We start from the raw sequence: 21,129 nt of genomic DNA on the forward strand, positions 1-21,129 counted from the left end.
TGGTCTCTTCAGTCCTCAGAATAGCCTGAGAATATTTCTAGGGTTATCAGTGGCACAGAGAAGTGCCAGAAACATTTTTCAGAGATACAAGAGGCACACAGCAGAGGTTGAAGCCTAGAATTACAAGATTTTCACTTTTAGAGAAAAGGCCTCAGAAACTGTTTAGTTAAACAACCCTCAAACCCATCAGCACCAGTAATTGTTTTACGATATCTCTGAGAACTTTGGCTATCTAGTCTGTACCTGAGTGTCTTGGATATGGTTTTTCAGAATCCCACAGAGCAGTTCATTCCATTCAAAACAGTAGTTCAAGTTATTAGACTGGAAAAAAAATTTGAGCTCAAATCTTTCTCTTTGTGGCTTTTACTCACTGGTCCTGACTAGGGTATCAGGTGTCATGCAGGTTAGGAATACTAGCTACCATGTAGAAAGGGCCAAGTATCTAATACAATACTTCACTCCCTATGAACCCTCTCAAGATGAGTATTAATTTCCATTTTTTCCCCTTTTTTATTGAAGTATAGTTGATTTACAATGCCGTGTTAGTTTCTGATGTACAGCAAAGTATTATATCTATATCTATACTTTTTTCATATTCTTTTCCATCATGGTTTATTACAGGATATTGAATACAGTTCCCTGCACTATACAGTAGGACCTTGTTGTTTCTCTATTTTATATGTAATAGTTTGTATCTGCTAATCCCATACTCCTAATTTATCCCTCCTTCACTCCCCCTTTCCTCTTTAGTAATCATAAGTTTGTTTTCTATGTCTGTGAGTCTGTTTCTGTTAGGTAAATAAGTACATTTGTATCATATTTTAGATTCAACATATAAGTGATACCATATGATATTTGTCTTTCTCTGACTCACTTCACTTAGTATGATAATCTCTAGTTCCATCCATGTTGCTGCAAATGGCATTATTTTATTCTTTTTTATGACTGAGTAGTATTGCATTGTATATATGTACCACATCTTTACCATTCATCTGTTGATGCACATTTAGGTTGCACATTTCCACATCTTGGCTAAGAAACAGATGACCAGAGACATTAAATTCAGTGTGAAAAGACACGTAATTAGTGGCAAAACTAGCATTTGAACCCAGGTCTGTCTTGCTGTACCAGAACACATTGCCCAAGGGAAGGCTAATCCTTTTCTACAACATTGCTTCCCAATATCTGAAGATGATTTAGGAAATCCTGTCAACATCTCTATGTCATGTTAGATAGAGTACCCTTTTGTTCGGGGTACTTTTTTTGGGTGGGGAATCAGGAAAATGCACACATGCATCTAGCTATAAAATCTACATCCTAGTTCAGGTTAGTGTATTCCAGCTTAAGAACCCATGACTCCTCCTCCAATCATTCTCCAGCAATGTGAGTTTCCATTCACTCATTGCTGTCACGGTCATGGTACTCTGGAGCTGTCCTAGTTTGTCAATGCCCCTCATTTTATGTGGTGCCCAGGACTGAGCACACTGCTCTGGGGTACCAGTACAACCCACTGGTTGGGAAGGAATTCCAAATCAGCACCACTCCTGCTCTATCCTGCACACTCTGCTGTCATGAATTCCCCAAAGCTCAACAACGTGACCACGGTCACCTGTAATTCGTGGTTCCCTGTAAGAGTATGCCTTTTGATTCCAGCTTCAGGGCTTTTTTGTCTCAGGAGATGAAGTTCACACCTGGGGCATGAAGATCCTTCTCAAGTCATATCCAAAGCTGTGTAGAAAATGTCTTTGAACACAGTAGAAATTGTTTTGCTTTATGCTATTCCCTGATAGTGCAGGAGACAGATGCCTGTAGTAAACAAGCCCCCATGGAATCTCTGCTCAGCAAGGATGTCCACTAGGTATGGGAGCATGTTTCCACTTAGTCTCACTCTCTCGGTTCCTCCAAGAAAGACCTTGCAGGCTCTCTGTTCCTTTTCACACCACACACAGGGTAGCCTCGAAAAGGCAGTAGCATGACCTCTTCACATATATTAATTATTTGTTTTTTGCTTTCCATAAAAACGAACCCAAATTTTTGCAATAAATTCAAAAGGCTGGGATGCTACCTCTGGTGGCCAAATTTTCTTGGGTTGGCTGGTGTCTCACCTTTAGAAACACCCTGTTGAGATGGTTTTGCTCACCTCCGTGCTTCGTACCTGGATAGGGGAGAAGAAAGGAGAACAGCAAGGAGATGGAGGCCGAGTTAAGTAGACAGATAAAATGATGCCGTTGGGTCTCATTCAGGAACTCAGTTGATGCAGATGTCACTCCCTCTTCCTTGAAACTTTCTTTGCTTGGTTTCCAATACAACACTTTCTTGGTTTTCCCTCTACCTTTCTCAATTTCCGTTGTTAGTTTCTCCTGTTACCCCCGACCTCTTACCGGTGGAGCACCCCAGGGTTTAGTCCGTGGTCCTTGCCTCTCCCTATACTCCCTTCCTTAGGGATTTCTTCTAGTTTCATGGTTTTAAACACTATGTCTGTGCTGGTGACTCCCCCCTAATTATAACTTCATTCCAGACCTCTCTCTTAAACTCCAGACATGTATATCCAGCTCCCTACTTAACATTTCCTCTGGGATGTCCAATAAATACCTCTGTCCAAAACTGAACTCCTGATCTTACCCTAAAACATGCACCACTCGTAGCCTTCCCCATCTCCATTGATCTTTCAGCTTCCCAGGTCACAAAACCTTGAAGTCATTGTTTACTTCTCTTCTCTCCAAGCCAACATGAAATCTATGAGCAAATCCTTCCATGTGTATCTAGAATCTGACCCCTCCTCCACATCTGGTTCTATGTCACCATCATTTCTCGCTGGGAATATTTCAATACACACCCAGCCACTTTGCCTGCTCCTACATGGGTCTCCCTAATCTGCTTTTAACACAGCAGCCAGTATGGTCTTCTTGAAATATTAAATCAGATCATGTCACTTCTGCTCAAAACTAGTAAAAGTCAAAGTCCTTCCATTAATTTATGTGATTTGGCCCTGAATTACCTACCTTCTTGCTTCCTCTCCAGCTTCTTTTCTCTCACTCATTCTCCTCCAGGCATACTTACCTCCTAACTAACTCTCCCTCAGCATCTTCAAGTATTTGCTCCAGTGTCACCTTGTCACTGAAGCCGACCACTCCTCCAAGCAGTGCACACACATCCCGCACTCCGATCTCCTCACTTGACTCTATTCTCTTTTCTTTGTTATTTCCAATACGCCTAACAATTGCTTATCTATTATGTTTACTGCTTGTCGCCTGTCTTTCTCCACCAGAATGTAAACTCCACAAGGGCCAGGATGTTCATCTGATTAATTCATTTATGTATCTTGGCAACGAGAACAGAGCCTGGTCCAGAGGAGACAATCAATAAATACCTGTTGAATAAAGCAATTAATGAATAAATGAACAAAGATTTTGTGAACCAAAAGCAAGAGGGTCCGATTTTGCTGTTGCTATATATGATCATTAATAACTGCAATGAAATATCTGGATAAAAAGTAGATGTATTCTTATTACAGTGCTGTTTATTATGTATTGCTTAACCATTCCATGCTTCTCCAACCGGGGTTCAGGTGTCCTCAGGTGAATATGGCAGTGTGCTTGGGACACTAAAAACCTAATATAAGTATGGCACATCTCCCTTTGGTTTCTCATTTTCTCAAGTTTTGGGTAAAAATATTTCTTTCCTATAAGTACACACATAAAAAAATAGAATACAAACTTTGCATGAATCCTAAAGAGGAAATCCAAGATTTCATAGAAATAGCTCTGCTCTAGAGTCCTCCATCACATGTTTGCTTTCCTCTGCCCTAAATGGTAGTTTATGGAAAATGCTGAATCATATTTTAATATTAAGCCCAAATCTCAACTGAGAAGTTTTCCCCATGAAGGCATTTACTTCGCAAAGCATCTTATTCTCATTCCTATGGATCACGAAGCCTCCTATCAACACCATTATCTTAATATCCTCTTGGGACCATTCCTGCTATAGGAAACCAAGGCTACACCAAGGGCTGAACACCATCCAGCAACTCAGTGAAGGAGAAAACAAGCTACTCTACTGCAGTTGACCAAATGTTAAGTATTCTGAGTCTCATACAGAATTCATGTCTGATTCTTTAAACTCTTTCCCATCTGAAAAAAATTAGAGGTCTTTTATTTTTTCATTAATTTATTTTTATACGAGTTTTAAAGGCTATACTCCATTTACAATTATTACCAAAAATTGGCTATATTCCTCGTGTTGTACCATACATCCCTGTGACCTATCTTACACCCAATAGTACCTCTCAGTCCTCCATATTGTCCCCCCCTGCCCTCCCCACTGATAACTGCTAGTTTGTTCTATCTGTGACTCTTCTTCAAACTAGTTATATTCACTAGTTTGTTGTACTTTTTAGATTCCACATATAAGTGATATCATACAGTATTTGTCTTTCTCTGTCTGACTTATTTGACTTAGCTTAATGCCCTCCAAGTCCATCCATGTTGGTGCAAATGGCAAAATTTCATTCTTTTGTATGGCTGAATAGCCCATCTGAGTAGTACTCCATCATATGTATACACCACATCTGCTTTATCCATTCATCTGTTGATGGACACTTAGGCTGCTTCCATGTCTTGGCAATTGTAAATAATGCTGCTAGGAACATTGGGGTGCATGTACCTTTTTGAATTAGTGTTTTTGTTTTTGGTTTTTTTTTTGGATATAGTCCCAGGAGTGGAATTGCTGGATCACATGGTAGTTTTATTTTTAGTTTTTTAAGAAGCCTCCACACTGTTTTCTGTAGTGGTTACACCAAGTAGTGAACTACACTGGTAGTTCTATTTTTTGAAACACCTTTTAAATCTCTATCACATAAAGAAGCCACACAAATTGTGAATTAAAGCAAAGGTTTTTGAAGGTGGTGAACTTGGTTGCAGGTGTAGGTGCAGTGAAACAGTCATTTTCATACACTGCTTTTTTTTTTTAACATCTTTATTGGAGTATAATTGCTTTACAATGGTGTGTTAGTTTCTGCTGTATAACAAAGTGAATCAGCTATACATATACATACATCACCATATCTCCTCCCTCTTGCATCTCCCTCCCACCCTGCCTATCCCACCCCTCTAGGTGGCCACAAAGCACCGAGCTGATCTCCCTGTGCTAGGCAGCTGCTTCCCACTAGCTATCTGTTTTACATTTGGTAGTGTATACATGTCCATGCCACTCTCTCACTTCGTCCCAGCTTCAAACACTGCTAGTTGATGTTCCTACAGTTTCTTTTTGTTGCAAAACAACCATCCCATGACAATCATTTTATCATCTCTTGGGGTTTCTGTGGGTCACAGATTTGGGCAGGATACAGCAGGAACACTTTGAACAAGGTTGAAGTCTGGAATCATCTGGACATCTCCACTCATACATCTGGTGGTCAACACTGTTTGTCGGCCTGGACCTTAGCTGGGTTGTGGCCTCTCCATCGTGGGTTCTTGTGTGGCCTCACTGCTGTGGAGACGGCATTTTCTTTTAAACTCTTTAGTTTTGAGTGAGAAAAATCTCAAGTGTACATATGTGTGAGGTTTTAACAAAGTGAACACAGTGATGTAACTAGATATATCACTGTGTATCATGTTCAAGATCAAGATCAAGATACAGAACATTAACAGCAAACAAAGAAGCCCCCCTTGTGCCTTAATTCCAGTCATAACCCCCAAAGGTAGCCACTCTAATGATGTCTAACACCATAATTTAATTTTGCCTTTTTTGAATTTTATATAAAAAAGATATATGCACATGATGCTTTAGTGTCTGGCTTCTTTAAACTTGTGTCTATTGCTGTGACATGTGGCAGAAATGTATTCTTTTTTACAACCGTTTAGTATTCTGTTATATAAGTATACCATAACTTGTTTTTTTTTTTTTCATTTTAAGACACTGAGGTCTACTTTGATTGTTTTCAGCAATGTTTATAGCTTTCAAAGTAAATAGCTTACACACACCATTTGTTAAATTTATTCCTGAATAATTTCATACGTTTTGTAAAACTCAGTTGGCTACGGCATTGTACTTTAAAAGTACATTGTACTTTCATTTTCTACATATTTGCTGCCAATAAATCAAATACAATTGATTTTCACATATTGCCCTTGTATCTTGTGGCATTGCTGAATTCTCTTAGTTTTATAAGATTTTTGAAATTCCTTTTGATTTTCTTCCATAAAAATAATTTTGTAATCTATGAAAAAGATAGTTTTACTTTTTTCTTAATTTTAATGTGTTTTATATTTATTTATTTATTTATTTGCCGTGGTGAGAACAGACCTTCTTTTTCTCTCTCTTATGGAAAATGTATTTAATGTTTTACCAATAATTATGATGCTAGCTGTAGGTTGGTTTTTAAATATGTGTATGTATGTATGTACACACACACCCCCCCACACACACCCACACACCCACACACCCCACACAGAGTCTTTATCATATTGAGGAAGTTTCCTTCTAGTCCTTGTTTTCGAGAGTTATTATAATGGATGGGCATTGAATCTTGTCAAAAACTTTTTCTACATCTATTGAGATTAACATATGTTTTTCTACTTTACGCTATTAATATGGTCAATTACACTGACTAAATTTTGAATGTTAGGCCAACCTTGCATTCCTGGTATAAACCCCATTTGGTCAGGATATATTATCCTTTTTATATATTATGGAATACATTTTGCTAATAGTTCAAAAATATTTTTTCATCTCTGTTCCTGAGAAATATTATCCTGCGATTTTTTTTTTTTTTGTAATGTTCTTATCATCCTTTGGTATCAGGTTTATGCTGGGTTCATAAAATAAATTTGGAATTGTTCTCCCCCCTTCATTTTTTGAAAAGTTTAGGGAGTTTCGTATTATTTCTTATTTACATGTTTGATTGTACTTAGTAATTAAGCCATCTTGGCCTGGTGTTTTCTCTGTAGAAAGGTTTTTAATTTCAAATGCAATTTCTTTAATGGAAATGGGACAAATCAAATTTGAGCCAGTTTTCATAAACTGTATTTTTAAGAAATTTGGCCATGTCATCTAAGTTGGCTCTATTCATTGGCAAACATTTTTCATAATATTTCCTAATTATTTCTTTAATGTCTGTAAGATCTGTGGCAATGTTCCTTTTGTCATTCTTGAGATCGGTAATTTGTTTTCTCTATTTTTTATTTTATTCTACTTATTTTATTTTACTTTTGACTAGTTATATATCAACTTTGTTGATCCTTTAAGAATCTAAATTTTGACTTTGTTGATTTTTGCCATTATTTGTCTGCTTTCTATGTCATTAATTTCTCCTTTTATCTATTTAATATCTCTTTTAAAATACTTTTTGGTTTAATATGCTCTTCTTCTTACATGAGAAGCTTAGATCATTGATATGAAAGTTATTTTTCTTTTCTAATATAAGCATTTAAAGCTATAACTTTCCCTCAGTATTCCTCCAGACATTAATGTGTTCAATTGCTATTATTCAGATTAAAATATGTTATAATTTTTCCTATGGTTTCCTTTTTGGTCTATGGTTTATCTAGAAGTAAGTTTATTAATTTTCATATATGTGGGAGTATTTCAGATGTCTTATTTTTATCTACATCTAATTTAATTACATTGTAGTCACAGAACGTACTTCTTGTGATGTTAATTCTTTGAAATTTATAGAGACATTTTTTAGCCCAGCATGTGATCTGTTCTGTTGATGGCTCCATTTACACTTGGGAAGAATGTGGATTCTGCAATTATTGGTGGTAGTGTTCTATCAATATCAATTAGGTCAAATTGGTTCATAGTGTTGTACAGGTCTTCTATACCCTTAAAGATTATTTTTCTACCTATTCTATCAAATATTGATAGAGGAGTGTTAAAATCCCCAACTACAATTGTGGATTTACCTATTTGTCGCTTAAGGTCTGTCAATATTTGACTTTCACAGTTTGAAGCTTTATTAAAAGGGGCATGCTTGTCTATGGCTTCCTGATGAATTAACCCATTTATCATTATTAAATATACCTTTTTGTATTTGATAGTATTTCTTTTTCTGAAATCTACTTTGTCTGATATTGATATAGTCACCCCAGCTTTTTTGCGATTAGTATTTGCATGATAGATATTTCTTATCCTTTTACTTAAAATTTTTTGTATTGTTGTATTTGAAGTGCATTTCTTGCAGACAGCATAAAGTTGAGGTTCGCATTTTTATCCAGCTTAAAAATTTATACAGTAGACTCTTGAGCAACGCAGGGGTTAGGGGCGCCAACTCCCCATGCAATCAAAAATCTGTGTATTACTTTTCACTCACCAAAACTCAGCCTACTGTTTGTTTGTTTGCTTGTTTGTTGTTTTTGGCTGCACGGCATGCGGGATCTTTTTCCCTGACCAGTGATGAACCCATTCCCCCTGCAGTGGAAGCATGGAGTCTTAACCACTGGACCACCTGGGAAGTCCCTGGGCTCAGCCTACTGTTAACAGGAAGTCTTACTGATAACATAAACCGTCTATTAGCACATATTTTGTGTAAGTATTACATACTGCAATCTTACAATAAAGTAAGCTAGAGAAAAGAAAATATTAAGCAATCATAAGGAAGAGAAAAAACATTTACAGTACTGTACTGTATTTCTCAATACTGTAAGTTTACATCATCTGTTTACAAGATGAATTATCTTCAGTATCTATATCAATACTGTCTTACAGGATTCGAAACACAGTAGATGTTATATGTATTATTAACACTAGACATGAAAAATAAGAAACTGTGAAAAAGAAATTCATATCTTTTTACAGGTATAACAATTCATGCATTGATTACGAAGAAGCAACAATATGATTGCTTTATGGTAGCCTAGTGTAAGCAATATGATTGCCTCATGGTAGCCTAGGCTAACACTAATGAATGAATTGTTATAAAATTTTTATGGCATGTAGTATTACAGTCATATTCATAATAAAGTATCAGAAATATTGTTATATTTTTTAAAACCATTTGCCTGTGATGATAGGCTGATATGCAGTTTCTCCAATTACGAGAGAGGCATACTGTACGGTAATGTAATTCTTTGAAAACAAAGTTATAAAACAGTAAGAAAACTAACACATTATCAATTTTATATTTAATATCACTCACCTTATGCCTAGGTAAAGATAGGCTATCCATTTCAATACAAGTCTTGCACACGATGTTCTAACAATGAGTACTTAGGTGGTGATGATGATGACACAAAAGCATCTCATATAGTTCTTGCCATATAGTTATTAGATCTTCACATGAAGACACTCACACACACAACAGATAAGTTTGTTACTTGTATGGCATAATGATTATTTATTACTCATTAAGAGTCAGGGGATCATCATAAAGGTCTTCATCCTCGTCGTCCCGTTGAGTAGGCTGGGGAAGAGGAGGAAGAGGAGGGGTTGGTCTTGCTGTCTCAGGGGTGCCAGAGGTGGAGGAGGTGGAGGAGATGGAAGGGGAGGCAAGAGAGGCAGGCACACTCAGTGTTAATTTATGGAAATACATTGTAATTTCTGTCTGACTCTTTTGCTTTTTCAGTTCTCTAAAAATGTGTCTATATGATACCAATCCTTCTTCCACCATTTGCTTTAGTTTCATTGCCCGTATCATAGAAGTGTCCATGTCGTAAAAGCAGTCAAAAGCAATCTCGAATAAGACTCGTTCTGCCAGATTATCTAATGTCAACTTGTTTTCTGGCACTGCTTCTACGTCCTCTTCCTCATCGTCTGGCCCTGGTTTGGAAGCACTCTTCTCCACCAAGTCATGTTCTGTTAATTCCTCTGGTGTGGTGTCTGGTAGCTCTTAGATTTCTCCAAGATCCCTATCTTGAAACCCTTCACCCCCCCGCCCCCAAACCTTTTTTTTGCCATATCCACAGTCTCATGATTTCCTTGACTGGCTCTGTCGGAAATCCTGTGAAGTCATGCACAACATCTGGGCATGGTTTTCTCCAGCAAAAATTTATTGTTTGAGGCTTGATGGCTTACATGGCTTTTTATATAACAACCAACAGTGGTATCATCAATAATGTAATCCTTCCAGACTTTCATGACATTCTCTTTGTCGGGGTTCTCTTCCGTAGATTGACAATCCTTTCCACAGAGTGCTGTGTGTAATGAGCCTTCAAGGTCCTTATGACCCAGTGATCTAGAGGCTGAATTAAAGACTATTTTGGGGGAGCAAGTAGACCACTTTGATGCCTTTGGTGTTGAACTCATGGGGTTCTGGGTGGCCAGAGGTATTGTTCAATATCAAAAGAAATTTAAAAGGCTATCACTTACTGGCAAGGTACTTCCTGACTTCAGGGACAAAGCATCAATGCAACCAATCAAAAAAAAGGGTTTTCTTGTTGTCCAGGCCTTCTTGCTGTACAATCAAAGGACGGGCAGTTGGTGTTTGTCTTTTCCCTTCAAAGCTCAGGAGTTAGCAGCTTTATAGATAAGGGCAGTCCTGATCATAAACCTGACTGCATTTGCACAAAACCATAGAGTTAACCTATCCCTTCCTGTCTTAAATGCTGGTGCTCCCTTCTCTTCCTTACTAATAAATGTCCTTTGTGGCATTTTTTTTTCCAGAGTCGGGAATATTTTTTTTCTTGGCCACCCCATGCAGCTTCTGGGATCTTAGTTCCCAGACAGAGATCGAACCCAGGCCCAGTGAAAGCACAGTGTCCTACCGCTGGTCCACCAGGGAATTCCCCAGAGTAGGGCACATTTGTCTGCATTAAAAACCCATTCAGGCAAATATCCTTTCTCCTCAATGATTCTCTTAATTGTGTCTGGGAATTTGTCTGCTGTCTCTTGGTGAGCAGAAGCTACTTCTCCTGTTACCTTGACACGTTTTAAGTCAAACCTCTTTCTAAAATTATCAAACCATCCTTTGCTGGCATTAAATTCTCCAGCTTTAGATCCTTCACCTTCTTTTTGCTTTAAGTTGTCATATAATGACTTCACTTTTTCTTGAATCATATTAGAGTCTATAGGTATGCCTTTTTTATGGCAATTCTGCACCCACATAAAAGCTGCATTTTCATTATGAGATAAAAAGGTATTTTGTAAAAAGTGTAAGGTTTTTGAGCCTGCTAGCATAGCTGCAGCAACAGCTTCATGAATTTCCTTTGCTTTTTTTCACAGTGATCCTTAGGCTGGATTCATTTATCTTGAAATGGCGGGAAACTGCAGCCACAGACCTCAATCTATACGGTGCATATCAAGCAATGTAATTTTTCATGTAATATCATGACTTTTCTCTGCTTTTTGGGAGAACTTCCAGCATCACTAGTAGCACCTAGTATGGGTCCCATGGTGTTATTTCAAGGTTTATGGTATTGCACTAAACACGAAAAAAATACATGAGAACTGTGAGAGATCACCTTTTACTGTGAAAGGCAATTTACCGGAGAGACAAAATGCTCTCTCAGAGATGATTAGCATCACACATGTTTTAAGTATTAAGATTCTCAAAATACTTGAGGTCACCACAATAGCACCAGGAGGTGGCTATGGAATTATTGCAGTAGTACCATATATACTATAGTTAATTTTATGCAGTTATTATTTAATGACACTTCTTTATGTTTGTTTACATTTCTCTCAACTATGAATGGCACCATGTATGGTCTGTAAGTGTGTGCATAAGTTTTGATAAATTTTAACATTTTATAATAGACGTGTATATTTGATGGTAGTAAATGATAAACTACACTAGTATCTATGTATATTTTACAAATTCATGACATACCTTTTTCTTATTTTTTTTTTTTGTTGATATTTCTAGGCTACTCAGTTTGCAAGTTTTTTTCAAATTGTCACAAATCTCCAAAATATTTTCCAATATATTTATTTAAAATAAATCCACTTATAAGTGGACACATGCAGCTCAAACCCATGTTGTTCAAGGGCCAAATGTACTTATTAATGGCAATGTATATTTTATCTACATGTATTATAATTGTTCATATGTCTGAGTTTACCATCTTGCTGTTTTTATCTATTACTTCTATCTGTTCCTTATTCCTTTGTTCCTCCTTTTCTGTCTTCTTCCAGCTATACATCTTTGTTTCAGTTTTTTAAATGATTCCTCCAGAAATTAAATGTGTATTCTTAAGTTATCAGTCTACCTTGGATTAATATTATACTACTTCAAGTATAATATAATACCTTTGTATCAGTATACATTTATTTACCCCCCTCCCATTTTTTAAAATTTTATTTTATTTTATTTTTTTAAATTGTATTAAAAGGTTCTTTTGAGTTATCTATTTTGTACATATTAGTGTATATATGTCAATCCCAATCTCCCAGTTCATCCCACCACCACCCTCTCCTTCCCCCCTTTGTGTCCATACATTTGTTCTCTATATCTGTGTCTCTATTTCTGCCTTGCAAAGCAGTTCATCTCTACCATTTTTCTAGATTGCACATATATGCATTAATATGCTGTATTTGTTTTTCTCTTTCTGACTTACTTCACTCTGGATGACGGACTCTAGGTCCATCCACCTCACTACAAATAACTCAGTTGTGTTTCTTTTTATGGCTGAGTAATATTCCATTGTATATATGTGCCACATCTTCTTTATCCATTCATCTGTCAATGGACATTTAGGTTGCTTGCATGTCCTGGCTATTGTAAATAGAGCTGCAATGAACATTTTGGTACATGACTCTTTTTGAATTATGGTTTTCTCAGGGTATATGCCCAGCAGTGGGATTGCTGGGTCATACGGTAGCTCTATTTTTAGTTTTTTAAGGAACCTCCATACTGTTCTCCATAGTGGCTGTATCAATTTACATTCCCACCAACAGTGCAAGAGGGTTCCCTTTTCTCCACACCACAACAACCTTTTGTGTCCTTCTGACTCCTAACCAAAACAAAAAGTATTTGCATTTATTTTGGGGAAATATTTTATATGGATATAGGATTCTAGATTTTCAGTTATTTTCTTTGAGCACTTTGAAGATGTCATTCCATTATCATCTCTTTTTCCATATTTTCTGTTTCAAAGTCAGTCTTATGTCTTATTGTTGCCCCTTTGAAGATATGTCATTTTTTCCCTCCACTACAGCTGCTTTCCAGATTTTTCTTTCTGATTTTGATTTTCAGCAGTTCTACTAAGATAAGCCTAGGTATGGTGCTATTACAATAATCTTAGGTGAGGATTTGTGGTGGGCTTGCATTACCATTGAATTGCCATTGTAGCTTGTTCAAAAATTAATTGGCCACACACAAAAACAGACATATAGATCAATGGAACTGAATAAAGAGCCCAGAAATAAACCCACACAAGTGTGGTCAATTAATCTATGACAAAGGAGTCAAGAATGTACAATAGAGAAAAGACAGTCTCTTCAATAAGTGGTGTTGGGAAAACTGGACAGCTGCATGCAAAAGAATGAAACTGGACTACTTTCTCACATCATATACAAAAATAAACTCAAAACAGATTAAAGACCTAAATGTAAGACCTGAAACCTTAAAACTCCTAGAAGAAAACAGAGGCAGTGACCTCTTCGACATCGGTCTTAGCAATATGTTTTTGGATGTCTCCTCAGGCAAGGGAAACAAAAGCAAAAATAAACAAATGGAACCTAACCAAAGTTAAAAGCTTTTGCACAACAAAGGAAACTGTCAGCAAAACAAAAGGCAACCTATTGAATGGGAGAAGATATTTGCAAATGATATGTCCAATAAGGAGTTAATATCCAAAATATTTTAAAAACTCATACAACTCAATATCAAAAAACAATCTACCCAAACAATTAAAAAATGAGTAGAAGATCTGAATAGTCATTTTTACAAAGAAGACATACAGATGACCAATAAGAAAAGATGGTCAATATCACTAATTATCAGGGAAATGCAAATCAAAACCACAATAAGATACCACCTCACACCTGTCAGAATGGCTCTCATCAAGAAGCCTACAAATAACAAATGTTGGCGAGGATGTGGAGAAAAGGGAACCCCTATACATTTCTGGTAGGCATGCAAATAGGTACAGCCAGTATGGAACACAGTACAGAGGTTCTTCAGAATTTTTAAAATAGAACTACCATATGACCCAGCAATTCCACTCCTGGGTATTTATCCAAAGAAAATGAAAACACTAATTCAAAAAGGTATATGCACCCCAGTGTTCATGGCAGAATTATTTACAATAGCCAAGATACACACAGACACAGACACCCACACACACATACACACACAGAGGAATGTTACTCAGCCATAAAAAAGAATGAAATTTTGCCATTTGGAACAACATGGATGGACCTATTATGCTTAGTGAAATAAGTCAGAGAAAGACAACAATGGTACGTTTTCACTTATATGTGGAATCTAGAAAAACAAACTATTAACAAATAAATAAAACAGAACAGAAACAGACTCACAGACGCAGAGAACAAACTAGTGGTTGCCAGAGGGGAGAGGGGTAGGGGTAAGGGTAGGGGTAGGGGCAAAATAGGTGAAGGGGATTAAGAGGTACAAACTACTAGGTATAAAAAAAAAAGTGAGAAGGATGTAAAGTACTTCACTGGGAATATATGCCATGTTTTTTAATAACTTTGTATTGAGTATAATCTACAAAAATATCAAATTACTATGTTGTATACCTGAAACTAATATAATATTGAAAGTCAACTATACTTCAATAAAATAATTAAGCAAAAATAAAAAAATTAATTGGCCTTAGATGTGAGGATATATTTCAGGATTCTTGATTCTATTCCATTAATCTATGTGTCCAGGCTTTCACCAATACAACTCTGTTTGGATTACATTGCTATTATTTTATACTTTTATATATTTCTTCTATTTTTGCTTTAGACAGTCAATTAATTTTAGAGCATTTAAAGATTAGAAACAATGAATTTTATGATTACTTTCATTTTAACCACTTCCATCACTCTCTAATTCTTTTTGAAGATTCAAGTTTCTTTTTCACATTATAGGAAAACTGAAGGGATTTTTCCATAGGGGAGAGAGGTCTGGGCAGGGCCTGGTGCCTGTCTCCTAGTGAATTCTGTTCTCCTCTACCAGGCCTGCCCCAGAATGGAGGCTCTCTTCAGTCTCCTGCCTGTCCTCATTCTTTCTCATGAGCACCTGGGTAAATTCCTGACCAAAATTGATAGAGAGGAGCCTGCAACTGGGTGTGAATTACCCATGTATTCTATGTCTCAAGGTGATTCTATGTTCTCACAGAAGCCCACACTCAGCCTTTACCAATTCGTTAAAAATACTGGCTGAAATCTTTTTACCCACTGTGTGACTGTCCTGTCTTCCTGCTGTGCTCTGCGTAGGCAAATCAATGCTTCAGTATCTTCCTTCCTCTTTGGAAGCATTTGTCTTTCCTTAGATGTTTGTCCTGCAACTTCAGCTCTCTCATAGATTCAAGAAAAGTTATGATTTTGTAGATTATCCATCTCTTCCCTGTTATTACAGCAGAAGCAATGATCTTTCTAGCTTTCTCTATCCTAAGCAATAGCTGGAAGCCACTATTTTATAAACTTTCAGAATATTTGCATACTATTCTTCTAATGACTAAAATGATAAATTTTAAAGGAAAAACAATGTTTTAAAAGTAAATGTTTGCTCCATGCTGAAATTAGTGACTGAAGTTCACTCTAATTGCAACTCGTATAATTTCTTAGATATAGGTTGGCTGTCGTTTGATAAGTGTAAGTGTCATTTGTGTTGTGTTCAGCATAAATACTGTTTCTCTGGTGTGGGAAAGAATTGTGAACACTCTGATTTATAATGAAGTCCAAGCACCTTAGCCCGGCTTTTTTTTTTTTTTTTTTTTTTTTTTTGCCATGGGGCATGCGGGACCTTAGTTCCCCAACCAGGGATAGAACCCGTGCCCCCTGCAGTGGAAGCGCGAAGTCTTAACCACTGGACTGCCAGGGACGTCCCTAACCTGGTTTTCAAAGCTCTCCTTACTTACCCAGGCATTAACCACACATTATAGTATCCAAGTTCACTGCAGGAATGTTCAGAAATATACAGGATGCCCTCCTTAAACATGCCCATCCTGCATCTTTTCTAACTCTGATTTCCATTTATTCAGAATGCCTTTCCATGTCACCACTGGCTTTCTTTTCATTTTTCACCCATCAAGGCTCAGCTGGACTTCATGCATACATTCTTTGCCAATCAGCAAACACTTGTTGAGCACCTACGTTGTCTGAGCTTTATCCTAATAGATAAACATACAATGGTAACTGTGCCACACCTGCTCTCAGGGAGCACACAGTCTTCAGTTAAGTTTTTCCCTGAACAAGTGATTTGCCTGCTATGTTGGTGTTGCTGATGATGGAAATGACGGTGACGATGATGGTGATGATGATGGTAGCTAACCTTTATGGAGTACTTGCTATGTGCCAAGAACTTTTCTTAATCTTTCATATCCATAAACTCTTTTAATCGTCACAACCACCCTAGGAGATAGTTATTATTTTTATCCTGATTTTGCAATGGTGAAATTGAGCCTAGGGAATTAATAAATGAATACATAAATAAACGAACGATTTTTGTTTCTTAAAAAAATCAGCCACATTAAATAAGGCGCTGACATTTTGGATGCTGTTTGAATCTGAGCTGTTTCTTTTTTCCTGATACCTCCCTCTTGATCACACTCAAGAGAGAATATGCACTTGTTCAAACTTTTGATGTTCTGCTCTCCTTTTTATACATTTGTATCCTTTAAACTCTGTGAACTCTTTGAGTAAGAAAAGGGACAAAGAGATGGTGAAGGAAAGACACACAGCCTCTTCTCCCAGCCACATGGTCATTTCACTTAAGATTCTCTGCGGCAACCACAGTTTTGAGTCAGCTGTGGCTTCAGACCTGGACAGCTCTATAAAATGGGCAGGGTGCCCATTAGCAGCATTAGGTTGGGCCTTAATATTGAAGAAATAATGTTGGAATGACCAACAGAAGTAGGGAACAGTCTGAATATACATTCAATTTTTCCCCACAAATATTTATTGAGTGACTGCTATGTATCTGGCCTTATGAGGGGTGCCTGGCCTATAATGGCAAACACATGGACATGGTCTCTGCCTTCATAGTACTTACAGCCTAAGAGAATATCCCAAGATTTGGTCCTTGCATAAATGAGAAAAATGCCTGCAGTTACATTAGGCTCTGAATTCCTCATGTTTCAGTAGCAATCACTGTAGACTTTCAAGCTGCAGTCTTTCAGCTAACCAATGTAACCAAAGACAGTAGTATTTCAGGGGACTCAAGCCACAGTAGTGGAACTAGTTTCCAGTCCTAAGCCTGGAGTCCAAGGTGGGCTTGGGGACAAGTTTAGTCCTCCTGTGCCTTCTTCTCTCTGAGTAGGGCTTGCCCATTTCCCATGGTCTGCACTCCAGCCATTCTGTTGAGACTAGAGTCTGCCCTGAACCCCAGCTCACTTGACTCCCAGAGGGATATCTTACCTGATTCTTCATTATTGTACCCAGCATATGCCAGAGACAGTTCTAGTTCTTACAACCTTCTTCCCTTAAGAGCTGGACCCTGCTTCTGGAAACTCCAGCCGCTGGCTGGGGTCTTATTCCAAGCAAATGGACCACCCAAACCATGACATTATCAGCCTCCTGACTTCAGGCATCACTGCTGTTTGGAAGCTGCTGCCTCTGTGCCATGTCCTCCGGCTCCAAATCCCCCCAAACGTTAGCAAGTGCCTGGTGCGAGACTGTTCGCTACACTTCTTTGTGCTGGTGGTCACTCCCCCGTGAATCCAACTCTTCAGATCGAGTAAAGCTTCCAACACCAGTCCTGTCTTTTACCACTTCTTCCCTGGTCCCGGCAGCCGGTAGCTAAGTCCCAGCATGCCTCTCATCAAAGCCCTCCAGAGATGTGACAAGCTTTTGTTCCTGGCTGTTAATCCTGGTTTTTATTGTCTTGTGATCTCATGCACCAACGTCTGGCACTTGATCCACTTACCTCTTCTTATTTTCCCACAGCAACACAAAGATCTTCCGTAGGAATGCTCTTAATTCTTGTTACATGTCTTCTGACAGATTGCTTTCTCCCAAGGTCCAGTAGTGAAAGCTAGAGTCAGTGTGTGTTGGGAGACCCGGGCTTGCTTGCCGTGCCACCATCTGGCTGTGTGGCCTTGGGCAATTCAATTCCCTTTGCTGTGACACAGTTTCCTAGATGGTAACATGAAAAGGGTTGTCCGTAAGGTTTCTGATGCCTTCCAGCTCCCAAGTTTGTTGACATGAAGTTGGCCAAGAATAGTTTTTTCAAGCAACGCTCAACTTGCTTTTTTGTTTCAAATGCCCATCAGAAAACAATACCCACTCAGCTAACACTTCTCACATTTCTCCAGCTTTGGATGAAGTCTATTCCTAAATAAGACATATATATCCCCTGATTTTGACTTCCTTGTCCATTATACTTTATACATTAATGTCTTGAATTTATAGACCATTTTGTACTTTCCAGGCCCTTTCATGATTATTATCCCATTGGATCTTCATACTGGACCTATTATTAGGAAGGACAAGGCTTTGCAATCTCTTTCTCTCTCTTTTTCTTTTTAGCTTCTCTCTCTTCCCCACTCCCCACCCTCCCTCTCAGGAATCAGCCCATGATGCATATTGAGAAGTAAGATATTTATCTGCCCCAGGAAGCACAGCTAGTTGGTGGAAGTTCCTGAAGTAGAATTCAGGTCTCCTGATGACTAGTCTAATAGATCTTTGACTTTTCCATGCCCTCCTCACTGAGCTTTTTTTTTTTACAGCTATTCTACAGAACTTCTACAGTACTGTTAATGTTCTGCTTTCTTCCATGAGCCAGGAGAGTCTACTAAAAGAATGGATGAAATGAATTCTTCCCTTCTCCAAGTATAAAGTCCCTGGAGGCCAGCACAAATCATTTTTTCAAGGCACCCATCTCTCTGGGCCATAAGGACTATCAACAAACATGTGGTTCTTCGGTCAGCTCTTCTGACGTTTCATCACATTTAACCAACTCAGCAATTTGATGAAGCCCAAACTCTAGGAAGAGAAGTCGAAGAGAAGTTTTAAGCAACAGTGGCTTAGTTTCACTGGCTGGGCCATAAGCTACCAAGGTTGCATAATTTAGAATTTTCCCAAGAGCTGAAAGAACTGCGTGTGTTCCCTACTCTTCAGTATCAGGAAGGAGAGATTAAGTGAATGTTTTCAGCTTCACAGGAAAAGGTAATAAAAATACAAGTGTATTTTGGGTCAGGTTCAATTTCTGCTTGATTCTTCCAAATCTCTCTGAAGAAAATAGATTGTAGCACAACAGAAACTTTGGCACCCAAGCAGATAAGATTCTTCACCACAACCCGTGTAGTTATCAGTTCTCCAATACAAACCTAATTACATACAGTGATGAATTCAGCGAGCTTAATAAAATGGGGGGAAAGTTAAAGATAGTGGGTCGGATGTGTCAGTCATAGTAAGACTATCATTAGTTACTATTTTAATGGTTCATTTGATTAAATGCTAAGTTATTGTCTTGTAATTATGTGTATTCAAGGGAAAAATCCTCAAGTTCAATTAGGAGTGTATCTTTTACTGCACTATGTTTAATGAAGTCACAACATCATCATAATAAGCAAGGAATAATGGAAATCTTCCTTTGAAATTGCAGTAGAAGTATTTGTAGAGAAGTAGCTGGCATGTGTAATACGATGAGTTCCCTTAAATGGCTCATCTGTTGATCAAAAAAGCAAATGATATAAGTGGATACTGCTAGGCAGGAACATGTGGACACAGCTGGAGTGTCATGTGTCACGGTTCCAGTCATTGCCAGCTGGCGGTCACACAAAGGCAGGCCAAGCCAAACAATTACTGTTATTCATAAGAGCAAATGTGCATTCCATACACACAGTGCAGGCTTTATGAAATAACCGAGCATTCAGATGCATCCAGACAGCGAGCTGTTTTTTCATCACTTGTCCCTGGGTGCCAGGGCAATATGGCAAACTGACTCTGCTATTCAGAAACCCTTATCTTTACCCAATTAACCAAATCACTGTGACGTTTGAGAGTTCTTCATGCACTTTGCTGAGCGCGTCAAACCAGCAGTCTTTACCAGGCAGCAGATGCACAGCTTCTGGAAACAATCTGCTTTCATTCTTTTTTTTTGAGCTGTAAATACCCTGTTAGACCACTGCCCGTTACATGCCAGAGCCTGGAATCCATCTGCAACATCTGAACATACATCTGAACATCTAGTCCTCAACTCCATGTGCCTGTGTGATGGATGTCTTCCAAGATGTTGCCTTGGGAGGGTCAAGGATAGCCAAAAGGCAGGCAGAAGGGATTCATACTCTTGTTTAGGGGAAAAAATAAATTAAATGGGAGAACATTCCAAAAGATAGTCTAGTAATGTACTGAAATGAGAATCCCTGGATTACTTAAAATATAGACACCAAAGGAAGGAGGAGTAATATGGAGCTGTTTGTTTTTTTCATAATTTTCATCTATTTTCTTAAAATAATATGTAGCCATAACTCCCTGCCTATTATTTCTTTCAAGAGACAAGGTCACAGGAACATGTGAAAATGTGTGCCATCATGTTACTGCTTACAGCCATGTGAGAATAAAAAGGATCCTGGGGAGAAAGTTTCACTGCAATAGGTGAATGTTTATATCTCATTTCTCCAAAGAAGAGACTTGGTCTCCCTCCAAAGAGGGGTACTTGGTCTACACCAGCACTGTCCACTAGAAATAGAATGTGAGCCATATTTGTGACTTAAAATTTTCTAGTAGCCATACTCAATAAAGAAACAAGTGAAATTAATTTTAACAAAATATTTTATTTAATTCAACATATCTAAGATATTATCACTTCAACATAGAATCAACATTAAAGTATTAATGAGATATTTTACATTTTTTTGCACTAAGTCTCGAAGTCTGGTGTGTATTTTACATGTATAACACATCTGAATTTGGACTAGCCACATCTCAAGAGCTTCATAGCCACGTGTGGCCCATGGCTCCTGTTTTGGATGTGCAGCGTTAGACTTTTGGCGGTGGTGATTTCGAGTATGCCCAAGCACGCTTTGCCCAGTGCCAAGGGGTAACATCTAATACACTGACCGAAGAGTCAAATACTCT

The 21,129-nt window shown here is 38.0% G+C and overlaps 2 long non-coding RNA genes across 4 annotated transcripts in view; both read left to right on the forward strand.

The window, feature by feature from the left end:
• The window catches only part of LOC309643727, a 464,905-nt gene that overhangs the window by 208,260 nt on the left and 235,516 nt on the right, over positions 1-21,129 (forward strand). The gene's annotated exons all lie outside the window — the stretch shown is intronic.
• Positions 5,533-21,129, forward strand: part of LOC309643710 — a 28,639-nt gene continuing 13,042 nt past the window's right edge. For 2 of the 3 annotated variants that reach the window (XR_014254015.1, XR_014254016.1), the window contains exon 1: positions 5,533-19,215. This is a non-coding gene — a long non-coding RNA (uncharacterized lncRNA). The remainder of the gene's footprint in view (positions 19,216-21,129) is intronic. The other variant, XR_014254017.1, reaches the window with a different exon arrangement.

The sequence above is a fragment of the Balaenoptera physalus genome (assembly GCF_965194825.1).
Source record: "Balaenoptera physalus genome assembly, chromosome: 15".
NCBI lineage: Eukaryota > Metazoa > Chordata > Mammalia > Artiodactyla > Balaenopteridae > Balaenoptera > Balaenoptera physalus.